Source organism: Homalodisca vitripennis, chromosome X (genome assembly GCF_021130785.1).
Source record: "Homalodisca vitripennis isolate AUS2020 chromosome X, UT_GWSS_2.1, whole genome shotgun sequence".
In the NCBI taxonomy this organism is placed as follows: Eukaryota; Metazoa; Arthropoda; class Insecta; order Hemiptera; family Cicadellidae; genus Homalodisca; species Homalodisca vitripennis.
This window is the reverse complement of record NC_060215.1, coordinates 2,444,948-2,463,194: the sequence shown is the minus strand read 5'-3', so window position 1 is coordinate 2,463,194 and position 18,247 is coordinate 2,444,948.

The following is an 18,247-nucleotide window of genomic DNA, read 5'->3' as shown; positions in this document are numbered from 1 at the left end:
TTAACAGAAGAACATTCAAACTGCACTTCCGGGTGTTGAGAGGAGTTCTTTGAACAAACACGGCTACACATTCACAGCTATATAAGCGTTCGGATTGTTTTAATAGTCTATTGAAATAAATAACCCAATATGAGAAAACTCATATTAATTTTATAACCCAATTAAAATGTTATAATTATGTTACTATAGTCTTTTGCATAATATTTGTAAATAATAATATACTTATTTATACAATTAGAATTTAAGAATTTTCCTAACAAATATGTAAATAATATGTTTTATAAATTACGTCACACATCTTTTGTTAATTTAGGTCACTATACGAGTACAATGTGAAATAATGGCAAGAATAAGGATCATTTCATTACAAACTTGTTGATTCCTGTATTTAAGTAATTACAAATTTTGGTAGTCCAGTACAGTAAAATGAGCGAATTCGGAAACATTAATTAAATGGAAGTATATAATCTGTAGTTTTCTGCTAGTATTTAGTAAACAGTTCGTCGTTTATTTATTTTTATTACGCAGTTTTTAAAATTTTGTTTTCTTAAAATAGTGACTTTAAAAAATAAAAAATACGAGAGTTTTGCTATTTGTAAATAATTTTTGTATTGCTCTGTAAGACTCCAACACATCCATTCTTTATTAAAGATCTTATGAAATCCCCCCAACCATATTAAATAAGAATCTTTACTTTTGTAACATTTTAGTTGCTATAATATAACTTTCACTTCAACAATATTTTTTTAATAACAAAAATACCATTTAGATATTTCTAAAATTTAAACAATACCTTAAAATATAATATAATAAAGTCAAGTAGACTTCTTATTGGTTGGAAATAGATCCTACGATTAAAGAAGTTATGTTTAATAAAAAGGATTTACATACATAAAACTAACATTTTTCAGTCAAGCGATACTGATTTCTTTTTTTTGTTTAAAATCAAGTATTAATTTCAAAACACCCTATTAGATAGTAACACACTTACTTCTTTATTGTAATAGGGTAATTCATTTGAAATTGTTCCTTTATAAACGACTTCCTTTGAAATTTACTTATACGTATAAATGTTATATTTAATTGAATCAAGTGTGAGCTATTTCTCTATATGGCTTACTGTCTCCTCACACATCGTACGAAATAAGTTTAGAAGAATTGGGAACTGAACTCAATAAAAGTGCAAATTGTTTACAGTTCAAGAGCCGCGTGTAAAGGTTTCTATGTAGTTTTAATGATACAGTATTAATAATGGATTACGGTTCAACCAAATGCTGGTTAGCGCAAGGGAGTAAGTTCATGAGTCTTTAAAATGAATGTGAAGCATTACAACAATACAAGCTGGAACTGTTTTTGGAGTGAATTATAACAAGGAGATAAAAAGTAAACAATACTGTTCTGTTCAACTATACACTCTGTTTTGTCAGGAGTAATGGTTCACATGCATCCTACATTTTCACGTAAAACATAACTATCAGACTAACACAAGATACAAATGTTTGTAGATTGCTTTATCGTTGGAAGATACATTTAACCGGAGCTATTTTACTGTAGACACATGTACCTACGTGTCGTATAACATGTACATTCTGCTCAGTAGAGTATTTGAAATCTGACATTGTCACAGATTTTACTTACACCTGAATGTCGGAATATTCGTCTAAAGAGATGCGAAAAAGTCGGCGCCGAAGGACGTTGAAAATGAATTCTTCATACATCAGGGACAACAAAAGGGCTCCGTCTGGTTTTCACAGAGCCGTCCAGTATAACCTAGATTAACATGATAGTGCACCTGATGGAACAATAAGAAAAACCTCTTCAAGAATCTTGATATGAAACTAACACCTATGCATGCTTACATATAAGTTTGTAAAAATTGGAGCTGATAGAATATGCAAAGTTGTATCCTATGAATAAAACAATGTAAATAAATTTAGTAGAAATTGTAATACAATCAATTCCTAAAAAAGACTGCTCAGCACCACTTATGAGAGTCAAATTGTTCAAAAAAATGTAAAAAAAGTTGAAAGTAAATGTATAAAAGTGTATGTATATAAAGATTACAGTAAATGAATGAGACATAATATTAAAATATATTTATCTATAAGAGCTAGTAGTATTGGAAATAATACGTAAAATTAATGATACCTATTAAGTTTTGGTCTTACATATTTTAGGAACCTTAACATTCTCTTTAGATCTAGGAGTAAAATTCTTCCCCAAATGTTGCTAACAGTTAAAAAAAACTGTCTGTAAAATTTGAATCTTTGGCAGCAATGTATATTAAAGTTGAGGTTGAAATGGTACCAACAAGGAAAATCATCTGTGATGTGTATTTCTACCAGTCCTTGCTGAATCTTAAATAAAATCCTATACTTTGTAAACCAGTACGTTGTAGAGTCAAGTGAGTTACAATCTTCAAAGATATTGACATTTCTGACAAAAGTAATTATAATTATTATCCCTCGAATTTCAATATGGTACGACGATAAAATTTATTTGTTTTCTTATAAGCTTATGCTCTAAACCTACAAGGAAAATTCTCTTTAATGAGTCTCAAACGATTCTCAGAAAAGATGTGTTTAGAACATAAAGTGATATAAAAGTTAATGCAAGTTTTTATTATTTATTTATTCCTATTTACAACCAGTAAAATAGGTTACTCATAAATTTGAGCATAGTGGAAGCACAGTTGTAGGAACTTTTCTCGTATTGTGTTTATAATAATTACATGTAATCTATAAACTATTGTAAATGGTACCTTTATAAGTCTTAGTAGTTGCTTGTATTTTAACTTTAATTTATACTTTAAAACTACTTGCAGTTATGAAATATTTATACTTCAATTGTACACACTTGTTATATAGCTATTTGGGCGTCCTAGGTTCATTATAGTATTTTAAAATGTAACAATCAATCAGTATAGTTTTGAACTACATCTACATTCTTTAGTGGATTATGTTTTTGAATCTACAATCTTTAGTGGCTTATGTTTTTGAATGTGACCACCGATCAAAAATACTCAAGGTCTGCCAATAGCACACTGTAGCGGGTTATCTCAAGATTTTGTTTTACTTTTGGCAAATGCCAAAAGTTTATGTAGCATCATCAGATACACTTTTATACGAGTTTGGATTTTAAATAAAACAGTAATTAAATATTAAAATCCTTTTATACATAGTGGAAAAGCGGTAACAATTATACAGTATGTCTAGTGATTGACTGTCTAACTAGGAATCCCATTAGTACTCTAGCCCACCCATTGGTAAATCATGTAAGACGCTATGTAAAACATGCACTATATGTATATAATACAATATTATAGATGATCCTATATCGTCTGTATATTGCAATTACATTATCTGTCAAACAGGGTTACTATAATGAGTCAACCCGGACAGCAAATCATGTCAAACTGTCCTTAGAAAACATTATATGTATAATATAATATTACTGAATTCTGATTATCGTTTGTATATTGCAATTACATTAACTGTCAAACAGGGTTACTATAATAAGCCAACCCGGCAGCAAATCATGTCAAACTCTCCTTAGAAAACATTATATGTATAATAAAATATTACTGAATTCTGTCTATTCGTATTTCAATTACATTAACTGTCAAACAGGGTTACTATAATGAGCCAACCCGGCAGCAAATCATATCAAACTCTCCTTAGAAAACATTATATGTATAATATAATATTACTGAATTCTGTCTATCGTCTATATATTTCAATTACATTAACTGTCAAACAGGGTTACTATAATGAGCCAACCCGGCAGCAAATCATATCAAACTCTCCTTAGAAAACATTATATGTATAATATAATATTACTGAATTCTGTATATCGTCTGTATATTGCAATTACATTAACTGTCAAACAGGGTTACTATAATAAGCCAACCCGGCAGCAAATCATGTCAAACTCTCCTTAGAAAACAATATATGTATAATATAATATTACTGAATTCTGTCTATCGTCTATATATTTCAATTACATTAACTGTCCAAACAGGGTTACTATAATGAGCCAACCCGGCAGCAAATCATATCAAACTCTCCTTAGAAAACATTATATGTATAATATAATATTACTGAATTCTGTATATCGTCTGTATATTGCAATTACATTAAATGTCAAACAGGGTTACTATAATGAGCCAACCCGGCAGCAAATCATATCAAACTCTCCTTAGAAAACATTATATGTATAATATAATATTACTGAATTCTGTCTATCGTCTATATATTTCAATTACATTATCTGTCAAACAGGGTTATTATAATGAGCCAACCCGGCAGCAAATCATATCAAACTCTCCTTAGAAAACATTATATGTATAATATAATATTACTGAATTCTGTATATCGTCTGTATATTGCAATTACATTATCTGTCAAACAGGGTTATTATAATGAGCCAACCCGGCAGCAAATCATGTCAAACTCTCCTTAGAAAACATTATATGTATAATATAATATTACTGGATTCTGTATATTGCAATTACATTATCGGTCAAACAGGGTTACTATAATGAGCCAACCCCGGCAGCAAATCATGTCAAACTCTCCTTAGAAAACATTATATTGTATAATATAATATTACTGAATTCTGTTTATCGTCTGTATATTTCAATTACATAATCTGTCAAACAGGGATACTACTGAGCCAACCCGTCGGTAAATCATATAAAACTCTCATATAACACTCTCCTAATAATATAATACTAAACATTTTATTATATTAACTGTCAGTTCAATCAAATTTTTGGTGTAATTTGAAGTCTGGAAAATGTTATTGAGTTTATTATAAACCTGAGACTTAATTTTATGTATGAAATGTTACATATGATTTAATTTGACTTAATGAGACTCAGGTTTTCAAAACTTCCGTGTCATTTCAAATTTCTTTTTCATATTACAAGCTCTATTAATAGTATAATATTCCATTATAGGTTCTTGTTGTCAACATATGAGTATCATTTACATTTATTTCATTTTCCATATCTATAATTCCTTCATTAATAGCACGTAAATGAATTACAAAATAGAGCTATTTTATTTTTTAATCTTTAACAGTTAACCCCGAAGCATCCTATATACAAACTGTAGTTTTGCGATAGTAAAAGAGTTAAATATTTTATCATTTAAAATGTAATGAGCATTTAACGTTGAAATGAATGGTTTAAAACAATTAAGCAGAAATAGTTTTATTTTCTCCAAGACGTTGGAAATATTATTATATAGGTATTTGACTTAATATTTTGTGGTCGAATGAAAGTACTTAAATATTATGGCCTTAAGGGAAATGGTTACAAATTACAATATGTTTTAATTGTTGTGTGTACAAGTAAGTAATTTTATATTAGTTACGAATTAATTTCTTTGGAATAATAATGAAAAAAACGAACTACTATTTTTTTAAGTGAATTTTGTCAAAATGTTTTGAATAATTTCAATTAAAAGTTTTAAATAATGTAAAAATCGTTGCATTTCTTTCACAGCGTTTAAATGAGACATGAACAATTTAGTTATCTATAATTAATCAAGGATCTAAAGGGGCAGCATTAGTTTTTTTATATACACAATTTTGTTTCACTGGTATCCTTATATGATATACATGAAAGAAATCGGTAGAAAATAAAACAACCAAGTAATGATTTAGAACAGATGTAGGATCAAAAAATATTTTGAAATTGCCAGTTCATATAAAACAACGCGACGTGGATAACAGGATAAGCATTATGATTTATATACGTAATTAAGCGGACACAATTGTAAAGTTTTAGAATTTAGTCTTAGAATAGATCGAGGAAAACAATACTGAGCACGATAAAAGGTCGAGAGATTAAGACGTGATTTTATATTGTAATATTACTTATTAATAACACTTGTCTACTAAAATATTTTGTCTGTTTTTGTTTTTTCATAAAATATTTTTAAACTTTTATTTACATAACAAAAAGCAGTAAATGAAGTAGTCATCTATTTGAGTAAGTGTAAAATCAAACTCCTATATAATATTAAATACATTTTTTGTAAAACTTTAACATTTGTAAAAATGTAATGGTAATATATGTTTAATTGTTTGTATTGTTACTGAAAGGTGTATAAGTAGAAGAATAAAAACGTAAAGTGGATTTTAAAATATTATGTTAACACTTAAAATTATTTTTCTTACTATCCTGGATTTTTTTTATGTAAACGAATAGAGAACTCTGCGAACGAGCAAGTGTATTTAAGTTTAAGTTACATTTAGTTTTCCTTCCATAAAGCAAAAAACATTAGTATAAGTTAGGCCCATATTTTTGTGTAATAAAAATAAATAACATTTATTTAGACTGTGATAGAAAATAAAAACAAGAAGCAATGTCAAAATTTTGCTTTAGGTGTTGCCACAAATAACGCGTGGTACAGAAGGCAGTCTGTAACGTGTTTAATTGTTTACGTAACATCGATTTTGCTTGTTAACCTGTGTCACAACGAGGAAAGTATCAGAAAAAAATTATATATATACTGTAGTTAATGGCATTTTCACGCGATCGACACACATGTTCTCTCACGGATCATTACTCTCACATAAGTAGGTACGAGAGAAAGACAAGAGACTGCTGGCAGACTGACAGTTTGGACACACCATTAGATGTTTACTGTCTATTGACACGTTCATGTAGAACATGGGCTCTCTCCCAGTAGGGATTGTCGTTCTCATGTCAACATTGACAGTATTACATGTTATTCGAAAAACCTACATAGATATCAGTAAGGTAAAGTAGGTTTACTTATTGTAAACTAGGTTTTGTAATAAATTGATTCTTTAAAATAATCAATTTAATTTATGTACATATACAAGATCTATGTACAAATATAAACTGTGTTTGGTCGTTGGTGTCGCACTACTCTAACAGGTAGTTTAAATACAATGTAATGGACTGTACATTTTACAATGAATTGCACATTACATGCTACACACACACATAGATATTACACACACACACACACACACACACACGCGCGCGCGCACACACACACACACACACACACACACACACACACACACACACACACACACACCATATAGCATAAGAGCATTTTAGTATCTGTGATATGTACCACTGATTTCCAAGTAAATATTTTGTTCAATATTTTTGTGGTTTTAATGATATTTTAATGATAATCCAGTAAATAGATTTAATCAATGTTAATGATTATTTTTACCTAATATTATATTAATATATAGAACAAAATAGCTTATACAACCACCAGCCACACTATGTTTGTATGTAACTTTTAAAGAAAATAAATATTTTGATTCTCAACTTAGCTCTATTAAAAATACATTATTACTCTATAATATAGGTTGTTTTCTAAATGTACTAACTAACCTAATATTATAAATTACTTTTGACTGTAACTGTTATTGACGTGTGACTAATCATCAGAATGTATAGTTCATGTCTCTTACCTAACTTCGCAATAAAGTGTACTGTCCAGTGGTTTGTGTGGTAACCCACACGGTATAGTCGTGTATATACGAATAATTATGTGGTTGGCGTTGTTTATGACATAAGATAGTGCCTGGTACTGACGTGTAGCCATTAAAAGAATGTATATTTCCCTATCTTAATTAACCTCGTGGTTGGCGATGTTGATTGTTACTTAGCACAATAGTTGTTACTGACGTGGCACTTTAACATAGCACGTTCTAGTGTGCGTCATATGTCCTTAGCTTCAATTGCGACAGTGTATTATTATATTGCTTGTTTTTATTACCTGTTTATACGAGATTTTAACTAAAAGAAAAAAAATAATGGTTTTATTATATAATGGAGTTTAAAAATCTACACCAGCAGTTAGATGGTAATTTAATAAGAGAGAAAACATTAATATCCTCAAATACATTTATTTATAACCTCTCTAATTATTCACATCCTGATACTAAAATTTTATATAGTAAAAATATTACAAATACAAGTATTATTTTTAGACTAAACCGTCATACTAGTAAGTTACACTAACAGTCAATTAGTAGCGCCTCCAGTTACAGGATGCAGGTAACGTACTTAGTTGTACTTCTAGTTATCGCAACCTTATATAAGGCACAAGGTAGGTATAACCTCTCTAATTATTCAAATCCTGATACTAAAATGTTATATAGTAAAAATATTACAAATATAAGTATTATTTTTAGACTAAATCGTCATACTAGTAAGTTACACAAACATGCAATAAGTAGCGCCTGCAGTTACAGGATACAGGTTACGTACTTATTTGTACTTCTAGTTATCGCAACCTTATATAAGGCACAAGGTAGGTATAACCTCTCTAATTATTCAAATCCTGATACTAAAATGTTATATAGTAAAAAATATTACAAATACAAGTATTATTTTTAGACAAAACCGTCATACTAGTAAGTTACAACAAACAGTCAATAAATAGCGCCTGCAGTTACAGGATGCAGGTAACGTACTTATTTGTACTTCTAGTTATCGCAACCTTATATAAGGCACAAGGTAGGTATAACCTATATAATTATTCACATCCTGATACTAAAATGTTATATAGTAAAAATATTACAAATACAAGTATTATTTTTAGTCTAAACCGTCATACTAGTAAGTTACACAAACAGTCAATAAGTAGCGCCTGCAGTTACAGGATGCAGGTAACGTACTTATTTGTACTTCTAGTTATCGCAACCTTATATAAGGCACAAGGTAGGTATAACCGATTACATTGTCTTTTGCTGTTCTCAGTTTAGTGACCTTGTTGAATTTCTTTCTACTATTAGTGATTATTAAAAAAGTGTATTCCCTACAGTCTACGAGAATGAAATAAGTGACACGGGTATTTGTAAACAAGTCGAAGTAGCCAGAAGGTTATATTTATAACATGTAGTACTCGCCCGATAACATTTATCATACCTAACCTATTCCTGTGACAGCTAAAACTCTGAGCGCACTCTAACCTTTTAACGTTGATAAATTATTTTAAAAAAACCAGTTTTGTTAGTGGGTGATTTGGCCACAAGTCTACCAATCTTTCTAAAAACATTGTATTACCGTCTAATTGCCGATGTATATTTTTAAACTCCATTCTAATTTAAAACCCTTTAAATTAGTTTTTGTATCTTATTTGCTTTAAAAATATCGTAGTAACATGTTATAAAGCAAGCAACATAATACTACACTGTAGTGTCAGTAATTATAAAGAAAGGAAGTAAACATTTTTTGTCAAATATTTGAATTTCTTTCTTCGTTAGAATCTAAGTGTTAAATACGCTTTATAAATCTTGTTTTCCCGCCTTTTTAAATGAAGTCATTATAATTAATTTGAATTAAATTACATTTACAAGTATAAGGTTTAAAATGTCTTATTTGAGATTTTCATTTTAAAATTCATGTTGAAAAACAATGATCTAGACTATAACGCAAGCTACAAACTCTCTAAATACTCAGTTTATAATTTAAGAAATATTCGTGTTTATTGTCTGAACGTTAGTGAAGCCTATGAACCGTGGGTCTTTAATGTCATTTCTGGTTGTCTGTAGGTCTGTCTTCCTTTTCCACATTAACTGTCTTCTTTAAAACGAACTTACTTATAGATTTTAAATTATGCATGACATTTACATCTATATGAGGAACACTGAGTTCACTTAAGGTGCATTCACTCAATGAAATTTTGCTGAGCGTTAGCGAATAATTTTACATTGGCTTTATTGGTAACCATTTGGCAATGACAAAATAGAAGAATAAATAAGTGTTTAAGCAAACTAAATACACTCATGAATTATTCTATTACATGACGTACTTACACATGTAGCCTAACTATCCAAATAAGTACAACATAATTTTATGCGGACTTGGTGTTTAGATTTGTATTATTTAAAACACTAATTTGAAACCCAATTTTATCACAAAAATATGAATTTGTCGTGTGAACATGATTTTATTAGTAAACTTGAATTATAGTATGAAATTTGTATACTGCTGCATGTCCTACGATGCAATTTGGCTAAGCGTCGATAAAACACACAAAATCTTTATTTTGTTTCCAGGGGATCTACAAATGTCCTTGCTATACGACTGTTTGTCATTCTTTTGTAATAACCAAATTAGTTACTCCCTTGAATTGTTTTGTTGAACCTCAGCGAACCCCCGTTACACGGCACGTGCAGAGGCGTACTCCCCCGTGGTTAGTAGATGGAAACGTAGAAACAACGTGTTCTGTATCTCTCACTAGTTTTGTTGTTGTTGAAGATTGAGGTTGCAAGCTTCCGGAACCTTACAGACCAATCTGTTTTTGTTCACAAGTGTTTGTCTCACGTGGCTTTGGACAAAATATTACACTAGCAGCTGTGTATCTTCATACTTAAAAACTTTTCCGTAATATCTCTAACAGTACTTCATCGTCATGTTTAAAATCAAATATTATATTTTATACTGAACATTGAAATGAATGGACTTTTAATGAGCAATGTTTAATTAATAGTATTATTTCAGCTTCGATGTGTATGTTATTTATTTTAAAATTGTCTTCCTGCATTATAAAGCTTATAATAATTGTAAATTAATTTAGTAATACCCTGGTAATTATGTGGCTATCCAGGTAATTAATGCGTAGAAACTAGTTTCTTAAAATCTACAAAAGGATGGTGCTCCATCACATTAAATTAATTAATTATTTATTGCAAAGTAGCCTTTATTATTTAATTAAATAACTCACGGTATATCTAGTATACTAAATATTTGTTGCTTTAATGTGTAATATACTATTAGGTAGAATAATACTCTATGAAAAGTATATAGGGTAATCATATTTAAATTTTTAAGGCAGATTTCAAAGTTACAAACTGCAATATACATATACTTATGACTAAAAGAGAAGGGCGTCATGGTTTTAGAAACTAACTCATTGGGGAAAAATACACTGCTAGTGGGGAAATTAATTTGCAAGCAAGGGTGATGCGGGCAGCATCCTTTGAATGTCTATTGACTCTCTGATTTCACCAACCCTATATTAAGCCTAGCCTCTCGTCCCATATGTTTTCTGCTTTTATCTAAAAATGCTATTTAATTTCTCTCTAATACTTGAACAGTTTTTAATTGAACGTCCTATCATGTGACTACTAAATTCTTACATCAGGGAGACTTGCTTATCAGGCTACGTGTAGCCTCCTCTGTAATCAAATATTAATAAAATGTAAGGCAAAGTGATTCACAAAATCCTATGATAAAACTCCAATATGTTCTGAGGCTTGTAAATAACATTAAGTTTGTTGAATTATACAAAAACTATTTTTACAAGACGAGTTGTTTCTTACATTTACCCTGTATGCCAGTAACTTGACCTTGCGTAATCAATCGAATAACATGCGGCTAGAAACTATGAAGATTAATACGTTTTTGTTTTGTGTAAAAAATATTTTACTTAAACTATTTTTGTGTTTTATAAATATATTTTTACATAATGAGGTTTATATTTTATTTCATTATTATAGACAAAAAACATATCTGCAATACTAGACTAAAATATAATTTTCACATCAATAGGGTGTGTCATAGCACAAAAGTGATATTTCTAGAAATATATATCCTGTATAAAATGAACTTTAAATAAAGTATAAGTTATTGAAAAGAAGTAATAATTCAATTTTCCAAGAAATATTAATAGCTCATAGAACAGCCTTGTTCAATAGAAAGCAATAAATCAAATTATCGTTCCTTTTTTGACTTCTATAATGTAATACTCTTACCTTTAATTTCTTTCTATTATGCTTATAGTAATATTAACAAAATAAATAATACTATATGTCTGTTTATAGGATGCTTCCTATATTATTTAATTATTTATAGGAATCTTTATATATTTTTAATTAAGAGAATTGTAAACTTATATAATAATTTGAATTGAAAGATTGTGATCCTTCCAGCAGTGCTGATTTTCTTGTCGATTCGGGTTTCAAGCAATGCTAGAAGCTTCCTTTTGTATCTAGATATTGAGCATAGGTTACAGGTCTGGGTTGGATAGGTACCATCCAATTCAGACATTGTGTTTGCTCAGTTTTTGATTGGCCAATGTTAGGTTGATTAGATGGTGGGAGGGACTTCTAGAACCTTCCGGTGGATTCAACCACGTTTTCAGGGGTTTTTCTTTGCTGTGTGCTCAGAGAGAGAAGTTCGTGTAAAGTGATAGCCTACTCTTGCCGTATTGATTTTTCGGTAGGAAGGTTGAATTTGAGATTAAAATTCTTTTATAAATTTAAAATTTAATGTTTAAATTGATTGATCTATAATAGTTAATTTTGTTAGTTTGGTGAAGTCTTCAGCAGACGTGTGAGGTACTGTGAAAGTTAGAATTTAATATTTAAATAGAAAATTGCTTGATGATATTTTCCTGTTCAATTTGGTTAAATCAGGAATAGCCTACTGAAAAAGAAAATTTATTTTATGTTCTGAGATTCTATATATATTTATTTTAACAAGTTCCTAAATTTTAACATTCAAAGCCAAGCGGATAATTCTGGATAATTCAATAATTTGTAAATTGGAAATGTACAGAAAATAAGTACATTGAAATTGGTACAAATTTGAGTTTAACTGGTTGGACGTTGTCTTTGTTCATATATTAAATATTAATATTATCTTAATTTGTTTGATTTTTATTTTGAGAAGAAGTCTTATTTTTATTATTTGTTTCATTTTATAATTGAAGAAGATTATGTTATTTTGAAATTCAGTGAAGATTTTTATTTTGAGTTAGTGTTGAAAATATTAGCACTGAGAACTTGAAGGACACAATTATTGAATGATTGATTGATTGTTAATTTTAAGACTGGCCTTGTGAACTTTTGATGGGTTAAAAATATGAAATAATTGAGAATAAATTGAAAGTAAAAATGATAGCTTGGCGTTGCTGTATTATTGATTTTAAATCTTATTAAAATTACTATTATTTTATACTCAGTTTAATTATTGAATTCCATTGGAAACTTGTGCATTCTTAAAATAAAGGTTTATTAGTTCAGAACACAATTGATCGCTCTTATACTAAAACAAAAATAGTTGTAATTGGTTTATAGAAGATAACCTTACTATAGACACGTTACATAATTGCGCAACTCAGAGGTATAATTGAGCGGTTGATGTGAAGCAGTTTTTGAACAGTGATTGGTATTTATGTGAACTTTTAAAGGAAGACATTAAGTTAATTGATAAATTATTTTTAATAAAAAATTTTTCTGTCAGGAATAAACAGTAATATAGAGTCACATTTGTGAACGGTAGGCCTACTGAACTTTAATTATTGAACGATGTCGCTGAAAGTGGACCTACTTAGTAAAGAAGAACTGTTGTTTGAATTTAAATGTAGGGGTGTTTATCCTAAACTGGTCTGTGGCAGTAGAATTAAGAAAAAGATTATGACAACTTATTAAATTAGAGGTGGTAGTCAATGTGGAACATTTTAGAGGTATATCAATATAATGATTATTGTAGAAGATATGAATAAATTCACTTGGTGCCTTCCACTGCGGGAAATAACATCAGGTAATGTGATAAGAGTCTTAGAAAATAGTATTACTTAATAATTACTCATTACCTGAATGTATAGTGGATGAAAATGCAACTTGTTTAAACTACTGAAGAATGCAAATTTTTTTTAATTAAACGGGAAGTGTCTATCTACGAAGTTTAAATCAAGTTTTAATTGGTTATTATTCTGAAAATAAAAGAGGATGGGCTAAAGATTTGGGAAAAATTCAGTTATCAATAAATTGTACATTCAATGAAAGTGTGAAATCGATCCGTTTGAACTGTTGTTTAATTATAAACCAAATAATAGTTTAAGTTTGAGGTGGAATCTGAAGGACTTAATAAATAACGAATTACGGGGAAAGAATAAAAATATATTAATCAATGCAGTCAGAAATTTGAAGCAACAATGTTTGAAAAATCAGAAACTAAGTAAATATGGTAACAATGTTAGACTTAAGAAGGGTGATATTGTGTCTTGTAAAGTTAATTTTCAGAGAAAGAAGTTGGATGCCATTTACGAAGGACCCTACAAAATTATTGCAGTAATTTCAGATGTCAGTTTCGTGGATTGCAAGATGTGAGAGATGCAAACATATGTAAGAGAGTTCACAGGATGAACATGAAGCTGGTAAAACAATGATTGTAAAATGAATATAGGTGTAGAAAGTGTATGGTGTAAATTTTAGGACAGGACATGGACTGTAAGTGTTTAATACATGTAACTTGTACGATTAATGAGTATGTAATAATGTGAGATTTTATAAACAAACGAATTAGTTATAGATATTACTAATGTTTTATGAAATCTACATACATGTTACCATATGAGTGAAAGTACAGTGAGACATGTGTTTACTTCACGCATACAGCCACACTCTATATATTGGTGAATGTGAATCCTACCCTTCCTGTTGTAATAACAAATTTGGATGGAAAAAAATCTGTATTTGTTGTGAAAACCCCAGGTTGTGGTCTATAACATGAAATGTTCCAACAACCCTGAGTAAATGTTTACACAGTGAAAGTGAGAAAGAACAACATGATATTACCTCATTATAAGCACTAAAGTAAGATTAAAATAATTAGTGAAAAAGGATACAGCTTATATATATATATATATATATATATATATATATATATATATAATTCTTACCTGGATTAGTTAGCCATAATAAACTAAACAAGTAACTAGCACTGAGTAAAATTAAAATAAAAATAATTTAACTTGTATTAATTTGCTCCACAATAATTACCAAAATTTTTAAACAAAGAACATTATTCTAACAGCACTGCACTGCACAGTTAAAGATGAGAAGAGATGATCTTGTAGAAAGCTCCTTATGGTAAAAATTTGTGCTTTGGATTGATGAAGTTGTTCACTGATGAAATGAATTTTACTTTGAAATAACTTAAACGTTTTGGGGGTATACAAAGAATTGTTCTGAGTGAATAAAAAGGGACATTTGATAATTTAACCTTTACAGATATACTTTTAAAGGGTTCTAAATAAATGTTACATATTGGAGCAATGGCTGAGAACGAGACAAATGCAATACCAGGGAACGAAGTCATTGGGTGTGAGCGAGGTGAAGGAGATGACCGAGCTGGAACCAGGAGCAGTTTTCAGAATAACCTGCTTCGGAAGGGACTGTCGATTATCAGTGGGCCTCGCAAGCAAAGGACCAAGGTAAGATTGTTAGCTGCACTTCTATCAATAACCCCGGCCGTTATCTATAAACTTTCCACATCTGAATTCATCGAAATAGTTAGTTTTATATTACTTACTTTACTTTTAAATAAATGAATTACGTAAAAATAGGGATCATTGTATTTGCTTAAATACATTTCAAAATTAATCAATTGTTTATGTACTGACTAATATTTATTGATTGTTAAATTTAACTTGTAATAATTAAATAATTAATTCTAAAGATCTTTTAAACTTTGATTTAATGATAATAAATTCAAAACAGGTTATTATACTTTATGTGCTTTTATGTATGAAACAAACTAGGAGAATTAAGGTTTTAGAAGTCAAAGATTTGTAACAATAAATAATATTTTAGTACTCTAATTGATGTTAAGAACATAGTATAGATATTTAACATTCATTAATATTTCTTGTTTGTTTACATTTTAAAGTTTGTTTGTAAATATATGTTCATCAGTTTTTGACTTAACCAAAGATTAAATGTAAATATTTGATTTATTTAATATATAGCTGAATCTGTTAGGTGTTAAGATTATAGTCATTCTAAAATATTGATTGTTTTGATGTAGTGTAATTAAATTAACAGAATAAATTATGGTCTTCAATTGTAGAATGTTTAGAGAAGTAACTTAGTGTTTTAAACTGTAAACTTTATTGATGATGTACTAATTTGCATATTCTGAGCTTTAATTGAATTTTACTTGTTTTTATTGTAGGTAATTAGGTAAACATATTGTAGGTAATTGTAAGTAAAAATATTTAAGGAAGTAATTATTCTTTGATCTGCTTTTTTTAATGGATATTTAAGGTTGAACTTTGTAAGGTGAATATTGTAAAAAAAAGAAAAAAAAATATTATTTTGTGAACTTTTGATGGGTTCAAAATATGAAATAATTGAAAATAAATTGAAAGTAAAAAAGATAGCTTGGCGTTGCTGTATTATTGATTTTAAATCTTATTAAAATTACTATTATTTTATACTGAGTTTAATTATTGAATTCCATTGGAACTTGTGCATTCTTAAAATAAAGGGTTATTAGTTCAGAACACAATTACTCGCTCTTATACTAAAACAAAAATAGTTGTAATTGGTTTATAGAAGATAACCTTACTATAGACACGTTACACTGTTGTATACTATCTTTAATTTATTATGAAGGAAATACGTAGTAGTAAATTAATAGTCATGGAATCGTTCAGAACGTTTTACGCTCATTCAATGGCGAGCTGCGTGTCCCGTGAATAAGATATTATCAACACTCGAAACTCTAGTTCAGCAGTTACACGCGAATTTAGCTATTTCTATATTGTCATATTACAAATGTTTATTGCATATGAACTTTAAAATAAATCAAATATTTTGTTGCTTGAGGTAAATCATAAAAGAAACGTATACTATATGAAAGTACACAGAAAATACTCTACGTTATTCTATCACACACCTGATTCCAGAGTTCTGAGAGTCTGTTAGAAACCAAGTGTAGTACAAGCGTAATTTCAGCTAAGTACGAGCTCGTACATTGCATTTTGCTATCATAAAATGTAGGCAGTGGCGACGTGAACTATCGTTTTGAGAATATAGAGCAAGTAAATATTCTCAATTTCTTACTTTACTGAGAAAATATTTCCTTGTTAAGAGTCCTTTTTGATAGCAAGATTTTCAGCACTGTTTTTGTAACAGTACAAAATTGTTTCCAAATTTCCATATTCCTGCTTGGATGATAAAAATATGAATAAGATGCAATATTATTCATATTTAGACATATGAGTACGACCAGAAACCTAATAAACCAAGTATATTGTGTTAAATGCTAGTGTAAATGTTATTGCATAGAACTATAGGGACTCGCTTGCGTGGATCGGTAAAGTGTTAATCAAGTTTAATAAGTGTAATGTAATATTTATTTTGTAAAACATCAAGAAATTGAAAGTATTAAACAAATGTTTATACAGAAACAGTTAATAACCCCAGAAAAGCACTTTGGCATTGATACTTTACAACTATAGAGATAGAGGTGGAATTTTTTCGCTACTTTTATTTATTCATATGGTCCCTAAAATATCGATGTCAAATTTAAACAAAATTTATGACATTATTAGGATTAGTATTTGTACGCACAATTTCAATTACTTGTAACAAAAATAAAGTCATAGGAAGGGTGTGACAAAAAAGTTAATTTTACAAAAATAGTTGAATTTTAGATGAGTTAAAATGTTTGGTGGGCTGAGGTGTCCTGCGAACCAAAGAAAAAAAAGCAAGACACATTCTACAAGTACATGTACTTTATTATAAAGTGGATTAACTTAAAATTTTACCAGAAATGCATTTTAAAGATAAATACACACATCCAAAACATATCTATGTAATGTGTATTATGTTATAATATACATTATTACTTATCGCCTTCAAGTACTGTTTGACGTAATTGCAGTATATAACGTGCAGGCGCTTTGTAAATTTGTATCTTTTATATTCTAAATTTATTTCGCAACTCCTTAAATTTGTGCATTTACACCATTCTCGAATGTAACATACACACGCACATAAGAAAAAATATATACATACATTATTTTACATACTCTACACTTAAATAATGTTTATACACTATATATATATATATATATATATATATATATAAAGATACTTAACGTATCTTTCTGAGTGCACTCATACATAGATCATAATCTGTATGGATATCGGAATTCATGCGATATTTAACAGCGATGCTCAAAAGACACGCCGTTTTTTGGTAACGAGGGAACACATACAAGAGACCCAGCGCGCCTATTAAGCCAGTTCTAGGGTTAAGTGTGTAAGACAAATTTATTCATTTTAACCTTATTATTATTTGTGAATTTGTTGCAATCAGAAAATAATGTGTTTTGATTTCTATTTACATTCAACCTCCACCAATACCATCACTATCACTTAACAAATAAAAGATACGCGAAAAACATATTGTTGTTTAAAAATTAAATACTTGCCCTATGCA